Source organism: Parasteatoda tepidariorum, unplaced genomic scaffold, assembly GCF_982258835.1.
Source record: "Parasteatoda tepidariorum strain Cologne lab strain unplaced genomic scaffold, Ptep-v5.0 scaffold_12, whole genome shotgun sequence".
In the NCBI taxonomy this organism is placed as follows: domain Eukaryota; kingdom Metazoa; phylum Arthropoda; class Arachnida; order Araneae; family Theridiidae; genus Parasteatoda; species Parasteatoda tepidariorum.
Window position 1 is genome coordinate 514730 of NW_028257371.1, and position 24814 is coordinate 539543.

A 24814-nucleotide genomic window follows, 5' to 3' on the forward strand; every position below is an offset into this window, starting at 1 on the left:
ACGACGACACATGCGAACTGTTTACTATTACTCTTGAACACAGTTGAAAAGCGTGATGACGTCCAAATAAGAGACTCACATCATCAAACCCAGAACAACACTCATTTTGCCAATGTGTAAAAAAAATTCTTATTGTATTTCAGACAATAGAGTACGAATTTTAAAACTGAAGAAGTCACCTAAAAATTCTCCCATTACAACGTCGTAATTATATATTTATGTATAAACTAAGTAAAAGATTGGATGTGAATATTAAAGTATGATGAAGAAGAGTGTTTAGTTTAGAATAATAAATTAGGAAAAAGATTTAGATAAGGGAATAACATAAAAAGATTATATATATATATATATATATATATATATATATATATATATATATATATATATATATATATATATATAATGTTGCTGCCAATTTACGTCGCACTAGAGCTGCACAATGGGCTATTGGCGACGGTCTGGGAAACATCCCGGAGGATGATCCGAAGACATGCCATCACAATTTTGATCCTCTGCGGAAGGGATGACATCCCCGCTTCGGTAGCCCGACGACCTACGTGCGAAGTCGAGCACTTTACGGTAACACAGTTTAACGAGGACCAATTCCGCACACCCTCGGTCCTTACGCAGACTGATCCAAGTGGTCACCCACTCTCACACTGACCGCAGCCAGTGATGCTTGACTTCGGTGATCTGCTGGGAGCCGTTTGCGAATTAAAAAAAAACCATTTTGTGAATAGAGTGCATAAGTCATAATTTAGTCTACTCACTTGAACTCAAAGAAGAACGAAGAAAACTTTTTAGAAAGCTTTATTTCTTTTCTTTTTTTTTAATTTTTTTTAATTTTATTTTTTTTAAATTTTTAAGCAAAAAAAATCTTGCCACTAACTTTTTATTTATCTTGATAATTTGGGGTAGATTTACTTAGTAGAGTGGTATGACACGTTTTAGCAATAAATTTTTAAAAAAAATTATTTTTGAAATTTGAGGTCAGGTTTACTTCTCTGTACGTAATCGCAAGTTAACGCACGAAATTAAAGGCAGTACGACTGCCAAATGTTTCTACCAACGCAAACATTGGCAACATTCCATTTTTTATGCATATCTTCATTTATCTCTGTGGACCCCACTTTAATAATCAGAATTTTATGAAATTTTATTTGAGGGGTAGTTTTTGCACACTAAAATCGAATGCAAATGATATTTTTATCAGAAAATGCGCATTTTTTCATCAAAATCAGCAACGATGATTACAGTTAACTGTTGTATACAATTTAAAAGATTTTTTTGAGTTATTGCCATAACACTTTGTAGAATGACAATACAGCCACCCTTCAAAAATTTTCAAAATCATTTTTTTTATTGCTGATTTTGAATAAAAATATGTACGCACACATACTGTATTTGCATAAGGTATAGAATCGTAATTATTTGTGGTCGTATACTTTGATTACAATAATCAAAATTACTTGTTTCGATTACCTGGAATCACATATTTTGATCCTTTGTAATGTTAATTACACGCAATCATTCTTTTATTGTTATTCTTCGGACGCACAATAACTGTTGTAACTAAAATTATGGGGAATTGTAATCTAGATTTCAAGTAATTTATTGCTGTAATCTACCATTGTAATCACGATTACATCTGTAATCAAAAATATGATAAGGTGATTACGAGTAATTGATTAGTAAAATTCTAAAAATGAAATCAATATATTTACATTTCGTAGATACATTTTATCTCTACCCTGGCTACTGGGACAGAAGTATAGTTTGACAGCTATATCTTATGTTGTACTTTGCGTGATTATTGTTTGCTCCAATCAACCCATTTTCGGCTACTTTTAAGGCTTATCGTCAATATATCGTCAATAAAGCGACTCTAAAATTCCATCTTTTTTGATAAATTATAACTATTATTATTGAAATTAAACTTCAAAATTAATTATAACTGCATAGTTATTATTGTCTTAACTATTTAAGTCCCGCAGTGGGCTGATCGTTAAGACACGGTTCCCAGCAGATCACCAAAGTCAATCATCACTGGCTACGGTCAGTGTGCGGGTGGGTGACCACTTGGATCAGTCTGCGTGGGGACCGAGGGTGTGCGGTATTGGCCCTCGTTAAACTGTTCTACCGTAAAGTGCTCGACTTCGCGCGCAGGTCGTCGGGCTACCGAAGCGGGGGTGCCATCCCCTCCGCAGAGGATCAAAATTGTGATGGCATGTCTTCGGATCATCCTCCGGGATGTTTCCCAGACCGTCGCCAATAGCCCATTGTGCAGCTCTAGTGTGACGTAAATTAACAGCAACAACAGTATAACTATTTAAATTGATTATTTTCTAAATTTTCGAAACTTTAAATTATTTTTTAAAGTGAGTAAGTACATTTAACATTTTACTAGAGCTGAATTTTTTTTAATCCAATATGCATTAAATCTTAAATGAAATGCTCTGTTAGCAAATGCTTTTTCTGTTCAAATGATAACTTTATTTGATCCTTATTTTGATCTTTTTTGAAGTTTATAGTTTAAAACTTTTGTGAAAATTGTAGTTAAAATTTGCAGTTATCGTTAAGAACTAAGCAGAAATTTGAGTTCAAAAATTGATCTTTCATGTAATTTCCGGCAACTTAATAGTTACTGTGTATCTGTTTAGAATTTTTGCAAAATTAATGCAAATTTATACAAACTGATCTTCTAATCTAAGCAAATCTGTAAGAATATTCCTCAATAATTTAGTTTTATAAAAAAAAAGATATCTACGCATGCCAACTATTACGCTTTTTACAAAATATCTCATAGAGCGGTGAACATCTAAAAACCAAAATTTTCAACATTTAATCAACATAAAATCAACATTTTAAGCGCTGCATATGAATTTCTCATTTACATGTATTTTTGCGGAAAATAAGATTAAAAAATTAAATAAAAAATAATGCATTCAAACATAAATAAAACTACCACTAGAATAAATTTTTCCAAAAAGCGTAGGAAGATAGTAGCCCTGTTCATATAATGACCTTTTATTGTTTTCTTGTTCGGTAATTAGAAGGCATCCGAAAATCATATTTCTATCTGTTTAATTAATAAATAATTAAATCTTAGTTTAAGCTTTTTTTCTATCAGTGTAGTATCAAAACTTAACATATCTTTCTTACAGTTTCCTAAATTTAGTTTTTTTTAAGCCCCTCTTATTTTCTGTTTGGAATTTTCGCAATCTTTATAAAATCCGAAATTTAGATATTAACATATTTAGACGTTGAAGAGTCGAAAAGACATATAACATATGAATTTTAGTTGAATCAAATTTATATTAGAAGCTATGAAATATTTGAGGTCCACTTTTTTATTAGTACTCTGAGATCCACTTTTCCTCGAAGAAGAAAAAGATCTCGAAGTAAGTATCTAATTTTTTACGTTAAAAAAGTGAAGGTAAATTTCGCCTTTTCATAAGCTTCTTACAGACGCGATTCAGTAGATCAGCTTGTGAAGGAACAGAGGGCGCACTGTTCTACCCTAAAGTGCTCGACTTCAAATATAGGCTATCAAAAAGAGAGTCGTCTTTTCTGCATAGGATCAAAATTGTAGTTATTTTTCCTAGAATGTTGGCCATTGTGAAGCAACTGAATAAAGTTTTTTTTTTAACATTTAAACTAGGATAGTTGGCATGAGCTACAAAAAATTTTAATAAAGTCCTTAAATGAGATTGAATTTAAATCGTGAATTTTCACTTTAATTGTGAAATTCCAGGATTGAAAACAGATGAAATAATAGGAAGGCTTAAAACAGACTCCAATGAATACGTTTCTCAAAGGAGTGGAAAAATGGAATTGCGGAAAAGCAAACTTTTAAACTGACCTCGCATTTTTATCACTTCTTACAGGAAAAAAATTTGTAGAATTTTTTTCATCGTAATGTTTGATTTCAGTGGTTTGCTTCAACGCAACCAAATTCATTCCCCTAAGTTAATTTAAAAAAGATAATGAAAATGAATAAAAAGTTTCATTTGTAATAATTTTCTTAATTCCAATATATTCACCAATGAATTCCTCTGAATATTTAGGCATATAATATGTTTAGGTAAACTCATACAAGAAGTTTAAATTTACTCTTTTTCTGCAACGGTTTTTCGTAATTTAAGTAAAATAATCTCTAAAGCACCTTGCTCGGAAATTTCGATTAAAGTATAAAAATCAAATCATGACTATAAATATAATTTCTATAAATTTGATTTTAGTTTTTATTTCTATGAAATCTTCAGATCAATGAAGTGAACAACATGAGACGAGCCTTTTTAAATCCAGTAGCCCATAGTCAAGCGCACGTGATTTCAATTTGGAAAGTTTTATTTAAATTTTCATAATGGCTGTTGAAGTTTCGTTTAATGTCTCACAGGCGTTGACATTCAATGTTCTGATTTATTATTATTCTATCCGGGTTACTTAAGCATGAAAATATCTGCACGTTTTTGGCTTTTTTGACAGAATATCGCTGATGAATAACTGAGCTCTGGGGTTTTGTTTATGTATTTTGATGGAATGGAAAAGAATGGGATGCTTATTGCTTTTTTGGGGTGTAGATTTGGGATTTGCTAAGTAGTATTTTGAGTTCGAATCCCAGTCGATACGAATTCCGCATCCGGATTGCACCGACCACAGTGCTTACGTAAAATATCCTCAGTGGTAGATGGATCATGGGTTAGAGTCCCCTTTCCGTCAGGCTAACCTTGGGAGGTTCTCATGGTCTTCCTCTCCATGTACTACAAATGCGGGTTAGCTCCACCAAAATGTCCTCTAGGAAGGCATATTTCTCCCAAAACTTGATCCAGGAGTTCCCTTGTCTTCTGGATTGGGTTTAAAAGGACAAGGCTACGGAGTTGCACATCAGTAGTCGTAAACCCATAAAATTGGATCGGCTGTTTAACGACAGTTATAAAAGTAGTATTTTGCATGTTTTGGGTCAGTATGGCAGTTTCGTTTTCTTTCTTTTGCGAACATTTTAATACAGTAGATGATTCCAGATGAATTTTTAAATGAAATTAGGTTTAACGTTTAAAAAGAAACAAAAACTACATTTGTCAAGTATATTTTTCGCGTTTAGGCAAAGTGCTTCTTCTTTCTCCGTTCGCTAAGGAAAAATAGGAAATAAAATTTCAATTATTTCACAGAGTTCAATATTCATATCCTTTTGCTTAATTTTTCTATTCTAGAAAAAAAAATTAAAATAACATATTTTTAATATTTTTTTTTTAAAAGAAACTTTATTATTTTTCAGAGAAATTTACTTTTTTATGATAATTTTTTCTCTCACATCGATGAAAATAGTTTTGTTTTAATTTGATCAAACAAAGAGTTCTGGAATTGAGAATTTTATAAATTTCTGAAGATATTTAACCTCTATATAATAAACGTCGTAGAGTTGTACAAAACTAATGCTTTATGGATAATTCATCATAAGTCTAACTGTTTAATATTTATAATCATCACTAATAAATTCCATTGTCAAAGCTATTAGCTAAATAAACTAAATAACGAATAAGTTAATTAAGTTATATCCAGTAACTAAAAAAATACAATAAAAATGCAGCAAATCAAATTCCTATTTAAGTTAGTACTATTTGTAAACTAAAATTGTTTTTACAAAAGAAATTTTAAAAAAAAATCGGGTAATTCAAGCAATAAGTAATATTAAAAAATAATGATAAATAGGAATTCATAATATTGTATACAGAAAAAATAATTATTGAATGGATAAACCAGAAAAAAAAATAATTATAGTGAAAATCTTCTTGAATTAAACTCAGTGTTTCGATGATAAGTAAATAATATACCTCTAGGAAGCAGTATCATTAACGATGATTTTACTACTATTCAAATTTATGCCTTCAATTCACAAAATTGGCTTTTATTATTTTAAGGGAAAAACATTCTTAAGGTGTACTTCTAATATATAAGTAGCCTTGTACTTTTGAACCCAATCCAGAAAGAAAGGAAACTCCTGGATCCTTCGTGGGGGACGTTTTGTTGAAATTAACTCACATTTAAGTTACAGAGTGGAAAACCACGAAAACCTCTCACGATTAGCCTGACTGCTAGGGGACTCTAACCCATGATCCGTCTACCACTGAGGGTATTTCACTTCAGCGCTGTGGTTTGTGTGAGCCGGATGCGTATCGACTAGCCCTCGCTGGTATTCGAATCACCTCATTTTGAGTCGAGCACTCTATCCTCTTATGTGCGGCAATTTTGATTTATAATCATCGTTGAACAGCCGACCCAATTTTGATTTACGACTACTAATTTTCAACTCCATAGAGTTGTAATTTTATACCTCGTCTCGAAGACACGGGAACTGCGGGATGAAATATTGGGAGGAATTCGCTTTAATGTAGGACTCATTGATGGAACTAATCCCAAATTTACTTTAGAAAAACTACCACGGTTAGCCCGATGGCAAAGGGACTCTAACCCACGAACCGTCTTTCACTGAAGATACTCTAAGTTAGCACTGTGGTCGGTGCCAGCTGGGTGAAGAATTCGTATCGATCCGATATCGCTTGGATTCGAACTCGTTTTACTTCATTGGAAAGCGACGACGCATCGGGTCCATGAGGCAGTAATTGATGATTTCTCATATTCCTGATAATGTCTGTCGAGTACTTTCAATCAAGTCTTAAAGCGTTTGTACAGTAAGGAATGTGCCTTCAACTATTATCAAAACTGATGGAATGTTTTAGAGACCTCAAAATGAACCAAAACTGGAGAGGATCGAAGCAATTTTATAACAAACTGTAAAAAAAAACGGCGAAGTAAATTCTGTAAAGTAACAAACTTCGTAGGGTTAAGTCACAAGCCTTGAAAATAGAAGCCTATTTCTGAAACATGTCGACTGTTATTTTCAGTCTGTATATTTTCTGAAGAGAATGAAGTTTTTTTAATCAAATATCTTTCCATTTTAGTTTATTTAATCATAATAAAGTTGTATTTATAGTTATTATAATGCATTTTCTATAATATTTGTAGAAATGAATTTCATGAAGAAGATGGCTGCTTCCTGTCTGTCAGGAATCAGGTAAATGTTCGATTATAAATTTATTTATTTATTGTTCATTAAATTCTTCAATAAATGTATTCATACAAATGGAATGCAGTAAAAGAAAGTAGCTCTACGAAGGAGGATTTAGAAGGGAAGAAATTTAATTTCTACAAACCTTTATAAAGCATTTAAGAAGCTAGTATATTATTTTTCAGATAAGAATATATATTTGTCATAGATGATAACAAAGGACAATTCTTTCTGTGTGTAATACGTAAAATAATATGAAGAGTATTTAAAGATGAGGCAATTTGCGGCATCACGATGAGGATAAAGTCAAAGTTCTTGTAAAAAGAGTTGTAAAAATGTATTAAAATTATTTTCTTTAATGTGATGACGTTTTACTGAATATTTTTTTAAATCATTTTCCTTTCAATGTTGGTTTATGTTCTTGGTTATGTTATTTTATTTTATAACCGTCGTTGAACAGCCGACCCAATTTCATGGGTTTACGACTACTAACGTTCAACTCCGTAGCCTTGTAATTTTGAACCAATCCAGAAGACAAGGAAACTCCTGGATCAGTACCCCCAGAGGTATTGATTTGTTGTGGGAACATGGAGGACTTTGAGACTCGACAGATTTAACGTACATCAGCCACCATTTACTACACGGGGAATCTTCGACCGGCGAGGATCGAACCCACGACCTCTTGGATATGGGCCCAGCGCCCTACCGACCAGGCTATCCCGGCATTTGGTTATGTTATGTATATAAGGGACATTCAAATGAAACCCGATCACTAGTGTAAAGTAACGATTTTATTAACTCACAAATGCACTTATACACAGTACGCATACTCAAAAATAGTCGCCAAAACTGTTAGCACACATTCATCCCATTGCGACACTAGCTGGTCTATTACATCTTTGAAGAAGCTAGTAGGCTGCTGTCGGATCCAGGCCTGGACCCAGTCACACACCTCGTCGTCCATTTTGAAAATATATACTTGAATAGCTTGTTTTAGAGGTCCAAAAACATGAAAGATGCACGGTGAAAGGTCTGGACAGTACGGTGGATGTTCCAGCGTTTCCCACCGAAACTCGTTGCTCCTGCTTACTCGCCTGCATGTTCCGTAGTGGACGATAACTTGCATGACCACCTTCTCTTCGAAGTGCAACCACACTGTCGCTATGCAACCTCAAACGTTGCTCATACGTCAGTCTCTCTACCAATAGATGGTGCAGCCATACACGCAGTTACGTGGCGCCCCATTACGTCTAATGCATAGTTAGACGCATTGACCAGGTTTCATTTGAAAGACTCTCATATATGGTGGAAAATACAATTATATTGTGGAATTTTAGTGCTCGATTGGCTTAAATTAGTTGTTATTTTTTCTTCCATTGATTTACTTCTGTACTTATTAGAAACGAAGAGAAATCAAACTTAGAAACGGTTTACTTATTTTAGTAAGATTCAGAAATATTTTCTGAATGTAATATGAAACTACAGAATTTCAGTTAAACAAGCTTACTAACCAGAGTTTCTTTTTTTTTAATTTGATTATTTATCTTTACCATAAACAACTGAAATTTATTTATATACTCGTAGTTACTTATTAGATTGTAATAGTTATCCGTAATTTCGCATTTAGTGCACACATAACAGTAAAAAATGAAATAAGTATAATAAAATGTCCAAATAAGTATAGAATAAGGCTAAGAATGAAATTCAAGAATCTTCAAATCCATGAAATGAGCAAATTAATAAATGAACGAGTCAGTGGATAATGAATCATTAAATTGAAGGAAAAAAAACAGTGAATCGATATATCAAAAATAAATTACCATATTAAAAAACGGATCAAGTGAAATAAACAAAAATTGAATGCATCTGATTATCAGTCAGGGGATGAAAGCAAGAAAAGATGAATTAAATTATTAGTAGGAAAATGAAACAGCGAATTACTGAATTAGAGTATTAAAGAAAAAATTAATCAATGAGAAGCGAATCAGTAATCAGTGATTCTTTGAACTTTTAGTCGATTGAACTCTTATCGCACTATTTTATTGATTCCGTAATGTGTTGATTCTTTTTCATTTTCGTTTACATATTTATCGATTCAATAAATCACTCACCTGTTAAATCACGCATTCGATGATTAAGTCTCTGATGAATCGATTGTTGATACATGCATTCTCTTATTTATCAATTCATTAAGTCAAATATTTGCTAATTTATTGAATCGCTGATAATCATTGATTGACGACTTTATTAATTCTCTGTTTCATAAATTTGCTCATTCATTATGTCCATGATTGATTCACAAATTTATTGCTTCAGAGATACGAATTAGTGTTTCGTTTATTTTTCTACGCTAAAATTATTAATAAATTTTTATCAACAATTATAAATGTAACTTCACAAAATGCGATAGTTCTTAAGTATAAGTTTTACTTTTCAAAAAAAAAAATTATTTTATTTTTTTCAAAAAACAATATTTAAATAAAAACATAATGAGAAGCAATCATGCAAGCTGGAGATTATATTTAAAAAGAAAAAATGAAGAATTGCTATTATCTAAATCAGCGTTCGTGAATTCATTAATATCATGGACCACCAAGTTGAGAATACAGTGAAACCTCGCTATAGTGAACACGGTTTATAGTGAATTCCCGGATAAAGTGAACGAAATGTTCGCTCCCCTGCCTTACTGCACCCGTATAATGTTATTTTTTGTGGATATAATGAACCAAAGAAAGAAGAGAATTTGGATAGTATCCACTTTTTTTCATCTTATTTTCTTAATTTTTTTGCAATAATTTTGAAATGTCTACTTCAAAACAAATACATATACCGATTTTTAAAAACCATCTATAGCATGGAATGTAGCAATAAGCATTTTTTCTTGTGTGCTTCATTATTGAATATGTTCAGCATTCAAAGAAGCCGCCCTCTTCCAATGTCTGGCCCAGTGGCCCCCATCCCCCCCAAGCTCATGGGTGCATTCTTGGGCAAATTCTAAATTCCCCCTAAACTATTCGTTTTATTTAGCGTAAAAATCCCCCCCCCCAGGCTTTAAGTGGGCGCATCGTGTGCCCACCTTCCCCCCTGATGGGGGCCCCTGGTCTGGCCACAAGTGATTCAAGTCAAAGCCGATGAATTTGCTAAGCGATTGGGTGAGATTACTTTTAAGTGCTCGAATGGCTGGTAAGACAGGTTTAATAAAAAGCGGAATAACATAAATTCTAGAAAAATTATCGGAGAGTCGGGAAGTGTTTCAATATTCGCGATGTTGAGAATTGCTCATCAACTAAAGATAACTAAAAAAAATTTTGTACGCTAGACGAAGAGTAATAGAAAATAAAAGTCAACATATTTTTGTTACTACGAATTATTTTTAAGTCATTTTTGTATTTCGTTCTATGGGTCAATAATTTAAATAATGCGTAATAAAAGGGGGGGGGGGGGTTTGGAACCATAAGTTAAAATCGTTTGCGGAATGGTTATAGAGAAACCCCGGTTATAGTGAACCGAAATTTCTGTCCTTTGAACGCTCACTATAGCGAGGTTCGTCTGTACAAACTTTAATTATTTCATTTTTTTTTAATGTAGTGACAGTTATGCAGTTCATCCAGATAAGAGTTTTTGCTCACATCCCAAATGATAACATTGGTTTTCATAAATGAAATATCGTATTTTCGACATTCTGCCCGAACCACATAACGCAGAAATGCGGTGAATGTACACTTCACCCCACTGTGTCACCACAGTATCCGCATATCTCACTTTCCCCCACCCCCGTAATTATAATAATATACAGTTATGAGTTATAGATATTCATTAATTGCGGCTTGAATAAAAATGGTGGCATTGTTGGCAGTCACATTGTTACCATAGCGACGAAGGAAGTGACTGTGACCTTGAATCCCCAATTTTAACTATAAGAGAGGACCCAAAATCGGATATAAAATAAAATTACAAGAGAGGGCTAGGATAGCCTAGTTCGTAGGATACTGGGCCCATGTCGAAGAGATCGCCGGCCGATGACTCCCCGTGTAGTAAATAGTGACTGATGCCCGTTAAATCTGTCAGGTCACAAAGTCCTCCATGTTCCCATAACAAATCAAAAACTCTGATCCAGGAGCTCCCTTGTTTTCTGGATTGTGATCAAAATTACAAGAATACAGAATTGAACATTGGTAATCGAAACCCAGAATTAGGTCAGCTGTTCAACGACGATCATAAAATAAAAATGATAGTATTGAGCCGTGGTGGCTCAGGGGATAGAGAGCTCGCCTCCCGATCAGGTAAACCTGGTAGGATACAATGGCTGGTCGATACGAATTCCGCACCCGGCTCTCACCGTCCACAGTGCTGATGTAAAATATCCTCAGCGGTAGACGGATCATGGGTTAAAGTCCCCTTGCCGTCAGGCTAACCGAAATAAGTTTTCGTGGTTTTCCTCTCCATGTTACGCAAATGTGGGATAGTTGCATCAAAGAGTTCTCTACGAAAGCAAATTTCTCTCAATACTTGATCCAGGAAGATAAACGAAGGTAATTTTTTAGCAACTAATATTTTTCAGGGAATCGGCGATAATTTTATTTCAGTCAAAATTGTTTACGAGTTGTTTAGGAAAATTGGTGTTATATTCGAACATTTGACTTCAGTGATCTGCCTGGGAACCGTGTCTTAACGATTAGTCCACTGCGGGACTTATATATACCAGGAAATAGGAATATTTGGAATAAAGTCCAGGGTAAAAGGATTCTACCAGCAACCTTTACACTAAAGCTATTTATTCTTATTTCTGCTCCCTTTCAAGATGTTTACTTAACAGTTTGCTGAGCGCTTTTATCTTACCTCTTATAAAATTTGAATTCCAAAGAAAACTAGAACGGTCATAGAAGACAAGTAAGCTAAAAGTGTAAAAATATTTTCGCACAATCTTTGGAAATTGATTTTAAACCAATAATTTATTTTTACCATATAAATTTGTTTTCAGTTTGGATTTTTAAATTAAAGAATTCAATTAAAATAGAAATGCATGTTTTTTAATAGTATCTACCTATTTCAGGGTGCACAATCATTTTTAAATTCACGGCTACTTGTATTTCTGGTTAACTAATGAAAGTTCGCATGCTCGAGTATTTAGGCATGTTGACGACATTTATTGTAATTTTTATATAAAATAATATTGTTTTTGGCACTAAATTCTTCACATGAGTTGACTTAGTTACATATTATTTGACTGCCTCTTTTGCTTGATCTGTTGAATGTGCCTTGTGAATGAATACATTTAACTGAATTGTAATTGCCCTGTTAATGTTAATTTGTGTGGAAGTTCTGTTGTTTGTTCTGTTGAATGTGCCTTTTGAATGAATCGTAACTGGTGTGAAAGCCCTTGTGCCTGTTCTGCTCGATGTTCCTTGCAGATGAATTGTTGAAGTTGAATTATTATTACCCCAATGAATTTATTTGCTTGTTTATGCAATTATGTAAACACGTCAATTAAATCCAACGAAATTAGTTTTAAGCGTTTTCAATTTATTATTAAATTTAATATATTATTATTTCGAGTAGCCGTTTTAATTTAAAACGTCATACTTACTGTTTGATTACTTTTAAGGAGGAGTCTGTAGTAAAAGGTATGTGTACAAAAATTGTATATGGATATCATCAGATTGAAAAATTTATGGATTTTTGTTTTTTTTTAGGTGGATTCTGCACTTGTTATTTTTGAGCTAGTTTTAGTTTTAAATTTATTATAAATGTTCTCCTTTCTTTTGAAGTGATAAATAAGTAATTTGTTATTCTGTAACAAAGTAAACAAGAAATTTACTAAGGTAGAAATTATTAATATAAGAGATAAAAATTGAAATAATTCATTTAGTAGCTTAAGACAGTGGTTAATATTCAAGGCAGGGTTCGTGATTTTTTTAGAAAAAATAAAAAAAGTCAATTTTTTTGATTTAAATCGGATTTTTTTGATTTAAATCAGATTTTTTTGATTTTTATTCAAATACACTGTAAGAACTTTGATTTATGACAGAAAAAACTTTATAAATGTTTAATTAAAATTAAATTAATATTAAAATTATATTATAAGAATATTTTAGAAGCTCTAACTACCTAAAACAATTTTTCATTATAGTACATAGCTTTGAATGCATAGCAACTATTTCGAAACAAATGCATGATTGAAATTAAAAGACTAGATGAAATAGAGAATTTAAGGAATACTTTAAATATAAAACAAAGTTTCAATTACCAATTCATAATTTTAATTTAAAATTGTGATTTCCTTTTTCTCTCTCTCTTGATTTTTAAAATGACTAAATAAATGTAACAGATTGTGTTTATAAATGCAGTCATTCATCAAAAAATAAATAAATATTTAATCTATATATTTTTATATTAAAATATTTGTTTTTAATTCTATATCAAAACAGATAAGCTAAAAAAATTTTTAAAAAAAATCTATATACTCATTGAAATTTTTTTTCTCACAAAATTTCTTTATAAAAAATCTGATAATGTCAAAGATACTGTAAACATATGAGAAAAAAATACTTAAATGTTTACTTTAATCTGTACTTTCAATCTCAAGAGTCAAGAGTTTTAAAGATGTAATTTCGATTGTGTTAAAATTTATCACATACCAAGAAAGAAAGTAATTTCGTTAACTAAAATTAATTAATGCAGCAATTTATTTAAAATAAATTTTAAAACTAAGAAAAGAAATAATAAAAGTATCAATAATTTAAAACACTGTTTTTTAACTGTTTAAATCAATATATACATAAAAAATTTTTTTTTATTTAAATCAATGATTTTTTTAAAAAAATCATTTGATTTAAATCATGATTAAAATCAAGCTGATTTAAATCAACAAACCCTGATTCAAGGACCTTGATCTTTTGTTTATTTATTTTCTTAATAAATTTGCGTTTATTGTGTGATACTTAAATTTTAATCTGAAATGTTCTGAGCATTGTCATTTCTCAGAATTCCGATTGCTATTTTTAATTGAAATTTTATCTTTAATTCTTTGTTTTGTAACTTTTATGCTAAGATATCAAGTTTGCAATGTTCATTCTAGACCAATGTTTCTTAACCTTTTTGGTATAATGGACCCTTTTTGAAATTTTTTAAGAAGTCACAGACCAACCCCTGTAAAAAAAATTATTGCAAAAACCATCAATTATTTTTACTTTACTTTATTTTCAATTGAAATAAAATTCGAAGGCTATTTTGTGTTTTTAAAAATGTTAAACTTTTATATGGTTTACGAATGTGGCTCCTCATATTGTGGAGGATATCTGGCATATCTAAGAGAAAAGAGCAAAGGGACGGCTCATAAAAAATGAGGGGTCGATAGAGGATTATAAAAATAGCAAATCGGATGTAAACAGGGGATTGCCCCGGATGGTTCAAACGGGAAGCCGGTTGGTGCAGAATGTTAAAAATATGACAAGGATATTAGAGGGTCCGCACTGAATTTGGGGTATCTCAATCACCTAGTTTCAAATATGTATGTATTTTCATCTTTTAGAAAAAAAAAGATCAATGTTATTTAAATATTATTAATCCCATCGTCTTAAAAGTAGTCGGCGTACCCCCAAAATATGACTCATGGACCCCTAGGGGGTCCATGAACCACAGGTTAAGAAACCCTGTTCTAGACCTCAAAACTACTCTAGTTTGTTTTCTGTCTGGAGTCCACATGACAGCAACAGTTCTTTTGTCTCCAGTCATTATTTCTAAAATAATAAATACAAGTAGTATTCAAATTAATTTAAAGACAACTGCTAACTAAAAGCAGTGCAGCAAATTTGAAATACCAGTTTCTTCTAAATGATTATAAAATCTCTAAAATTTCCTTTTTCTAGAATGTTATATAAATGACTTGAGAATTGGTATAAAATTTACATTTTTAAAAAATCCTCGGATTGTTATTTTCATGTTGGTAACTGTGCCTATTTATGCACTTAATTTAAAATGTTTTTTCTTTCCAGATGACAAAAATATTGAACAACTTTTTGGAGGTTGAGATTACAAATATAAAAAAATTGATGGTGGTATCACTGGTAGTCAAAAACAAAACAGATTATCTGATTTGATGGTTAGTTATTATTTTAACTACCTTTCTATTTTTAAAATTTTCTATCTTTGCATTGCATTTAAAAAAATTATTTTTTCTTCAAAATACACAAACTTAAATGATTTAATATAATGTCTACTTTATTACACATTGCAAACCTTTTTACATTTCTTTTTTAATGCAATAATGTATCACTTTATTTAACATTAATTTTATGAATTGTTTATCATTTTAATGCAGTATTGTTTCATGTATTTATAGTTATTTAAAGTATTAATTTTGAAACTGATATATAAGTTTCAAGCTTATTTGTGAAAATTAAAAATAATATTATCCTCAGAACTATAAGTAAGACAAATCTTGTTTAATAGAGTAGCACTTAAATAGAGTAGCAGATAGCTCTTAGGGAACAGTTTTAGTAGTCATTTTTGTTACTGTCAGTTGTTGGATGTCAAATTTTTGTGGCATGGTTTGTTACTCTAATTCATGTATTAACAATTTTAAAAAAATTACATAATATTACTTGTATTCCTAGCTGAAAAAATGCTATTTGTTTGCAATAAAGAGTGTTCTAAAAGTCACCCAATCTTTGAGTTTTATGTCATTTGATTAATAAAATGCGGATATTGAAAATAAAATGCCAGTGTTGTGGATTTCTGGAAGTTCTGGGTTTAGACTATTAAAATTTCAAACGCGCTATCACACATGCAATTCTAGGTTGTTTTTTTGTTTGTTTTTTTTTTAAATCACAATTTTTGGTTTAAAACTTGTGTTTTCAATCAAAATTATTTCCTGCTTGAATTATGGAACACACTGTAGTAAAACAGTATTACTCTTGTAATAGCAATAAAATCTGCATAAATGTGTAGCTGACTAGAAGCATATCTGCTATACTTTAAATTCCAGAGATTTTAAATTTTCTCTCCTTTTTAATTGTGTTTAGTTCTGAAAACTAAAGCTCTTTTGTTATTTGCAGTGATAGGGAGCGAACAGATCGGAGTTCATCAAGCGGTGGCTGTGATCGAGGTCCTGGACTCGAAGCTCTCCTGGTAATATAGGGATGACCGCTAGCACGTTCTATGGGTGTTGTACCTGACCTCTTGCAGCAACATGCTTCAAACACATCTGATCATCAGTCTTCACCACAGCATGGGCTTCAAGACTCAACAATATCAGATGAGGTATTACTTGTGATTTTTATAACTGTTGTGTTACTAAAATTGTAGTAAGACTTAATTATTGTGAACGAGTTTTTTTTTTTTTTTTTTTTGCACTTTTAGCTTTTTTAAGATAACTGTGTGTGAAACCATCACAGTGAAAGCTATCAAAAACCTTAAGAATTGCTTTTATGTATTGGTATAACATTAATGTTGATATTTTAAGTAGCTAAACTTATGAGAAAAAGTGTATTGAAAAATTCCTCTTTTGTTACAGTTAAGAATTCAAATTATATCAAACAAAATTTTTACCATTATTATGCACTATTATCTAAAATAACCAGTGTATATAAATAAACTTTAAGTATTGACCATAGTATAAACAAAAGGTCTTCTGAAAACTCTTTTTATAAAATTACTGACCAAAATTTATATTTTAACACAGATTTTTTAAATTAAAGTAAGAGTTAATTTTGAACTATAATCTCAATTTAAACATAATTGTTAACTATATTACTATATTTAAGTGTGTATATATTTTAAACTTTAAAATGCATGCATGAGTTAGTGTTTAATATAATATATATATGGTAACTAATAAAGTTCTTGCTGTCTTTGCTTTGCTATTGAGTGAAAAGTAAATTAGTGTGTAAAGTGGACAAAAATCCTGTCGGTTCAGAGTAGGAATATTAGTTGTTATAAAAGCAGGTACACCATACACTGCTTATCACTAGCTGCATGAGAACTCCGAATATGTCAAGTGTCAGGGGGTAGTGCTGTGAATAAGCATACTGTATGGCATTGGTTTCAAAAATTAAGGTCTATTTAGAAGAAATTTGGGTCCATTAACAAATCCTTAACAAAATATTTTAACTTAAAAGTGGACCCTTCACAGATTTGATTATATTCACTATTGTTTAGCTAATCGAATGAACCTTTCCCAGGAAGCGGGGGGGGGGGGAGAAAGACAAATGCAAAGGAACTAAGTATAGACTAACCAAATATTTGTGTGTTGCATTTCTAATTTAGTGGCAGCAATAGCTGTTTATTTTTGAAAATTTAATTTGTTTTTATTATTATTTTACAGTGTTGAGCATAATCTTGTATCCATTTACAATTTAAAAACTCATTGTAAAGGATTTTTGCAATAACAGGACCCTATTTGCACAAATTCACAAAAGCAGGACCCTGGTTGAAAGAATGTGACTTAACATTTATTTTTTATTCACTAATTACGATTAATTTTTTCACAATTTTACAAAAACGGACCTTTCACAAAATGTCTGGACAGACCTTTGGAAACATCTAGTTGATTTGTTACTTGATACATTTATTGCACTTAAAATATTCTTATTTGTTTTTAAAGCATAATATTTTTTTTCCCTTCTGTTTCCCCATTTCTTTAATGTCACCCCTGCAAAATATTAGTTAGAATTAAGAAATTCGTTTTTTCCTATTGTGACTTGTATAACTGGCTCATTCAATATATATTTTAAGTAAGATATTCTGGTGACTGAAACATTAATAATTTTTAAAGTTAATTATCAGAAAATATACCCACATGTGCTATTAATATGTGATTTTTTTTTAAATAAAATATTCGCTTAAATTTTATGTGTTTCTATTTGAGAGAGTTATGCTTTTTTAGTAGGAATTATGATAATTTTTTTTGTTTGTTTTTAGAATTTATAAATAACATATTTTAAATGGAACAACATAATATAATATTCTAGTTTTAAGTCTCATTAAAATTTTTGTGTATGGTTATCTTTTTTAATAGTAATTAGTTATGTTATTGGAAAGAGAAATTACCAAGTTTTTAGCATTCACTATAACATATGTAACTACATATACATTCATTACATAACTTTTGCTGAAAATATTTAGTTTTTATTTTAACTGAAATGAAAAGTAATATTACTTATGTATAAATTTGACTTTTGCTTTAAATATTCTAAAGAAATCAGTATAATAAAAGTATCTTAATTTTTATTGCATATATATCAGGAAGTAAGTGTTAAAATTTTTTTTTATATGTTATTGCAATTGCACTAAATGTTAAAATAAAATCACCACTTTTTTTAAAATAAGTATTGGCTTTGTTTGTTGTGCTAATTTTAAATAATACAGCATGAATTAATATTTATAGTTTCTTGATGCTTGCTTTTTATATTGCTTTATTGTCTGTTTACCTCTTAGTTTTATTTTTCTAATTGAATAACTTTATTCTTTTATGTAACAGTATAGGCAAGCTGTTGGAAAGGCCCCTCCTCAACTACAACACAAACAGTGCTCTTTTCTCACATTTGGGTTCGGTGATGGTACTGGTCCCTTTCCATCTCCAAGGAGAGAGAGCCATGTTAGTGTCAATGTTACACCAACATCGCACGAGTCATCTGATGACACTCCAGAAATAAGAAAGTACGATTCAACTCTGTTCTATGTGCTGCCTTATGGAGTGAGAATCGAGCACTTTTTTAAAAATATTTTCTCCGTCTCTTTTTTGATACACGATTATTTAGCAAAGTAAATTATGTAAATATTATTCCTGAAACCTAAATTCTGTTACAGGGTTCCTATAAAGTGCTTATTAGTTCTTATTTCACTCCTCATAATGTGTTCATTTCCTTTTGAAAACAAAATCCTTTTTCTCAAACATCAAAAGTTTATATCCAAATTACCTGATTTAGTTTTAGTGCTAGATTAGTGATAAAATTAGGTGTGAGTTTTTTAAAAAAAACCGTGATACATTTAGAACAAGACTGAATACATTATAGCCCTTTATATTGACTTACGTTTGTATGTACTTGCATATTTTAACTGCTGGCTTTTTTACAAAGAAAAAGACTATAATTGTTTTAAAAATTTTTGGATGGCATTGTTTTGTATATTTTAAAAACTAGGCTTTTAACCATTAATATTTTTCATATAGATTTTATGAGTTTAACTTCGTTAATAATTTCATTATTATTTTCATTAATAGTTATCAAATTAAATTGTTTTATTTTAAAATATGATTGTTATTTCAACCTTCTTAAATAAATGAGTTCACTTACAACTAAATAATTTCACTTCAAACAGCGGATCTTGCCTTTTCAAGGTAATTTACCAGGCGATGATCGTTTCTGCTGCTCGCAAAGGAAATCAAAATAAATAAATAAAAAACTGTAAAAACATGCCATTTGTTTGAAAGTCAAGCATTCAATAGTGAAATATTTTTTTTTAATAATTTTAAAGTCTTTGATGGTGTTTATTTTTAGTGTGAAAAGTAAACAGTAAGCCTTACATTATTAATTTATTAATAAATTATCACTCATTATTATTGCAACACGATGTTTAAATGTTTTATTGTGTATCCTTCTAAGTTTTCTCATGGGTAACGAACAAGGACATTAAATTTTTAATATGGCATAATAAAATTATAAATTATTTTGTAGAAAAAAATTAATTAGTAATTTGCTGATATTAATTGGAATTAAAGCAGGTTAACATTTATTAAAATAGATTAAAAGCTAGTTTAAATTCATTGCATTGTGTAATTTACTTATTTATTTGTTTGTGCTACTAACTGTGACTTAAGCATTAGGTGGAATTTTTACATTGCTGATAGCAATATTTTATCACACTGTTGCTTGGAATTATCATTTTTTATATAAATTTCTTTTTGAACTTAATTTTGTAGCTAAAATTTACTTTATTGTTTTTTAATATAAACTGTTGTTACTTAGGAGTAAATCTGCTGATTGGTACAGAGAATGGACTCATGCTTCTTGACCGTAGTGGTCAAGGTAAGGGGTACCAGTTAATATCGAGGAGAAAATTTCGGCAAATTGAAGTCCTAGATGGCCAAAATATTCTTGTCACAGTGTCTGGCGAAAAATGTAGAGTATGCGTATATTACTTCTCATGGCTGAGGAGCAAAATATTAAGAACTGATGGAGTGAGTATTAGTTAGTGTATTATCAGTTTAACACATATTCAAGTTCAGGATTGTTTTTTATATATTCCTTACAGTTATATTTTAGTTATTAATGAATTATTTTTTATTAGCTGATAGGGAAACTGAAATAGTTTTTAATGCATGTTTTATGATTCGGCTTTTGATTTTAGACAATGTAATTAATTTTTATTTGATTTCATTTAGTTTTTATTATTAACGGTAACCAAATATACTTTTAAGCTTATTATGAGTAAATCATTAAATTTCAGATTTCAATATTAAATACAAATTCGTTTTCATCTCTCCCAAACTTTTTTTTTGTCCTAGTTAGAGAAGAAGTTATAAAAGTTTAAAAACCCATTTTCTTATAGGGAGCTGCAGCAAGACTTGTCTTTTAATAATATACAGTGCCTGTCACTTAATAAAGCATCATTCGTTCTTAGGAAGTTTGATTGTATTAAGTGGCTAATTTTATTAACTGGTATTCTACATTTAAATAAATAAAAAAAGGTTTCAATATTAAACTTTACAAATACTACAGTGGCTAAATTAATTTCTGTATTTTTGTTTAATTTTAATGGTTTTAATTTAAATGTCATATATTATTAAAAAAATAGCTTCAATTTTTTTTAAACGATTTTGTTATTTTATAAGCAGCATTTTAAAGATTAAGCTCTTTTAAGGCTTGTAAAAGTTTTTATAACTTTTATTATTTCATTGAGAGTTAAATTGGAATTGATGTCAAATTTATCTTTGACATTCAGATCTTGAGAATATAGCTAGTTAACAAATTTAATTAAATGTACCCACTATTTTTATTGTGTCTAAATAAAATAAAAAAAGAGCACAGACTGGTTTTTATTTTACTCGTTTTTTCAATATTTTAGCACCACTTTTTTGTTTGATTTAATAAATGATGAATATTTTTTAAATGTGTTTATCTCATTAAACATTTTAGGAATTTAATTTATTTTTTAGTTTATTCTTTTAAATTTTGCTTCAGCTATTTTCTCAATAGTAAAGGTTAATGAGTCAGTGATTTAAACTGATATTGAATGATAACTGTATTCAATACTTTTTCTTAACTCATCAGCAGTTTTTGTTTACATTCCTTTACATTTCTCTTCCCCGTTTCATTCTTTTTTAAATATAAGTGCAGTTACTGCAGCTAAAAACCTGTTTTGTTATTTTCTCTATTGGTAAGTGTGATATTTTAAATATTTGTTTGCCTTATTTTATTGAAATTTTGCATAAATGCTCACTACATGCTGTTTGTCTATAGTATAGAGTTAGGACTAAGTTAACAAGTTATAATTTTTTATTTTGCACCTATACCTAAATTGTTTTTTTTTTTATTATTTAGATTTATTTAGGTCTAAAAAAATGTATTTTAGACCATTTTTACTAGTGGTTGCTATATTAGTGGTAAATTATTTAAAAGTTACTGTTATGCTTAATGAAAAGCCCCAAATTCATTACAAAAGCATTAAAGCCACACAAAAAAAAAAAAAATTACTAAAATGAGTTTTTTTTTATTTAAGTTAATATTTTAAGAAGTTAATTTTTTATCCATTCTTTTTTTTATAGTTAATGAAAACAATTTACTTAACAAAACTGTGATCATATTTTAGATTGAAAAAAGAAGCGGTTGGATAAATGTAGGAGATCTTCAATGTGCTATCCATTTTAAAATAGGTAAACAAGAATTTAATGCATAAGTGTTATGTAATCTAAATTTTGTATTTATGTCCATAAATTTATGTGTAGTGTTTATGCTTACAATTCAAAAGAAATACTAAATAAATATTTATTTGGCACACGTCAAAGTTAACACTGTATCAAAATTTTATTCTGCTATGCACTGCTTCTCAGTATGAATTAACTTATCACAAATTTTAAAAAAAGAAAGAAGAAAACTGTTATTTACTATGCTTCGTAGCATACTTGTAGCTCTATTTTCTTCTATTCTCTAATTTTATGTACATACAGTCAAACCTTGTTTAATGTCACCTCGAAGGGAGACAGAAAATTTGTTCATGCTGAAAGTAGTTCACATTATCAATTCAGAAATTATTTTTAAGAAAATCTTACAATACATGTTTTCTAACATCTATATCTGTTATTAATTTGCATTTTCTTGTCTTAAATCTCTATTATGAATTAGAAATGTATCCAATAGTCAAAAAGCCAAATATTTGGCCAAAGAAAATTGACCGAATAGCAACACTTTTATTTTTAATTAAAAAACATGAATAAATATTTTTTATATTGGAATAAGTTTAGTCATTATTGAAAAATAATCGAAACTTAGCTGTATAATTGATATGGGGTAAAGGGGAAAAAGTTTTAATAGAAATGTTTAAGTTAGCAAAGATAATTAGATACTAAGATAATTAGAAATATTTAAGATAAGGAAAAAACTAACTGCTATTGAAAAAAAAAAGCTAAAGTTGTAAAGGTGAATAAAAAAGAATATTCTCTTAATTCTTAAAACAAAACTTTAATGTTAAAAATAATATTTTCCGCAAAAAAAGTTATGCATAAAACATTGAAAGAGGTAATGTCTATCAGAAACTTCTTAAAGAATGCAGCGCTATTATAAAAACGCATATAAAAAACAAAGATTATACACAAAAGCAGAATAGAAGAACTGAAAATTTATCGTAATTTTTGAAAGAAAGTTTTAATGCTTAACATTTCAGTTTTCCAATTACTGTATTTTCAAGAAAAGTGAAGATTAAAGTAATCCTCCTAATTGCCTTGTCATAATAAAAGCGTCTGTAAAACTAGTCTTTTGTAGTACAAAAAGCTTTTTGTAGTACAAAAAGCTTTTTGTTATATCCCCATTATAAATATTTAAGTTAATATATATTTGATTTCATATTTATTTATGTGTGAAACATATAATTATAATTGTACTATAATATCTAGTTTTATCTAGTATATATCTAGTTTTTATTTCTGCTTTATATTAAATAATTTTTTTAAATCTCATAATAAATACAACCAATTACTTCAAAAAATAGAATAAAGTTATAAAGGAAGCTAAAAATATTTTAGTTCAAATGAATTTAATTAAAAAATGTTCTTACTTCAGGTGCTCTATCTTTTTTTTTTAAATCTGTTGAAGCAAATAAAAGATTACTAATGCTACTGGCTGTTTAGCAAATAGGTAAAATTAGAAGAATGTTTCTCACCTGTGCACTATTCTCCTCTCTATTAGTATTGAAAAAACCCGTTTTGCTATGTGGAGAAGACTGCAGGTTCAAAGCCAACTTTTTTTGTGCAGAGCCATCAGTGGGTTAAAAGTAACTATTTGAGAAAAATTTATTCATTGCACAAATTAAAGAGGATTACTAACAAGATAATTGGTAAAATCTTGTTTTGATTTCTTATTGACGCACGCTTTCCAAAAGTCTTCTAACTTATCAACTGTATCGAAAAAAAAAAAAAGATTCAAGCTTTCGTTTTTCATTACAAAAAAAAAATGAAAGTATTCGTTATGAAATGAAAGTATTCGTTAGTGAAATTTAAGAAAAATCTTTGCTCCACACATATTTATCTCTAGAAATGCAGTTCAGTAATATCAATTTCTTGGAACGAGTGTGGTGGAGAAATAACTATTCATATTGAACAAAGGATCAATATGGGTTTTTAAAGAAAGCATGCTTCTTTACTTTCACACTCATGAGGTAGAAGAAAACTCTTTTCACACCAGAGTACAAAAGGCTTGTTTCCTGTAATGCTCAACAACAATGCTCTCTCAACAGATTTAATTCATACACATTAATTTAATTGCTGTAATTAATAACTCGATAACAAAGCATTTAAAAAACTCTTATAGATGTAGAACTGTGAATGATTAGTTTTCTAACCTGTTCAAGGGGAACTGAATTTTTTGTTCACATTTAAAGTACATATTAATCCAAGGGCAATGAAATTCAAGTACACCTTAAAAGATATTTCATGTTAAAAGTACTTTAAAGTATTATGTACGTATTCAATTTGGCAGGGAATAAAAAATTAGTTCATGTTAAACAGGGTGCGTAACATTTTTAAAAAGTGCTTATTTTTTATTTGCGCTTTTTAAACGCCCTTAAAGGTGGTGGTTTTTTAATTCGGGTTTGTAAAAAGTGCATAATTTTCTATATTTTTAAATGAAATTTTTCTTTTCTTTGCCTTGTCGATTCTCGTTCTAAATTACAAAAAAGGGCACGATTTTCATATTTTTCTCTGCAATATTTATCAGAAACTAGTTACTTTATCATGATTGTGTAATTTTTTTAAAAATGTTCTTGAATTTTATTGATTGTGAATTTTATAAATTAATTTTGTTTCCTTTGAATTTTATTATGTTTATAAAGTAAGAACTTTAAACAATAGAAAAAAAATGTGTTTATTACTGCACAGATCCTAATTAGAGTGCTTAAAAAGTATATAAAAGGTACTTATTTTTTGTTGAAAAATCTGGCTATACACCCTGTTAAAAAAAATTATGTTAAGCATGTTCACGTTAACGAGGTACTACTGTGTATTTATAAGTGTGTTTTTTCTTTATAAAAAACAGC

At 29.7% G+C, this 24814-nt stretch overlaps 1 pseudogene across 1 annotated transcript in view; it reads left to right on the forward strand.

Annotated features, from left to right (window-relative positions):
- Positions 1 to 7028: 7028 nt before the first annotated feature.
- LOC147800840 (serine/threonine-protein kinase mig-15-like) overlaps positions 7029 to 24814 on the forward strand; it is a 58443-nt pseudogene continuing 40657 nt past the window's right edge. Inside the window, exons 1-5 of the transcript XR_015431068.1 lie at positions 7029 to 7075; positions 16126 to 16330; positions 18549 to 18764; positions 20035 to 20246; positions 21878 to 21941. The product of XR_015431068.1 is annotated as a serine/threonine-protein kinase mig-15-like (transcript). The remainder of the gene's footprint in view (positions 7076 to 16125; positions 16331 to 18548; positions 18765 to 20034; positions 20247 to 21877; positions 21942 to 24814) is intronic.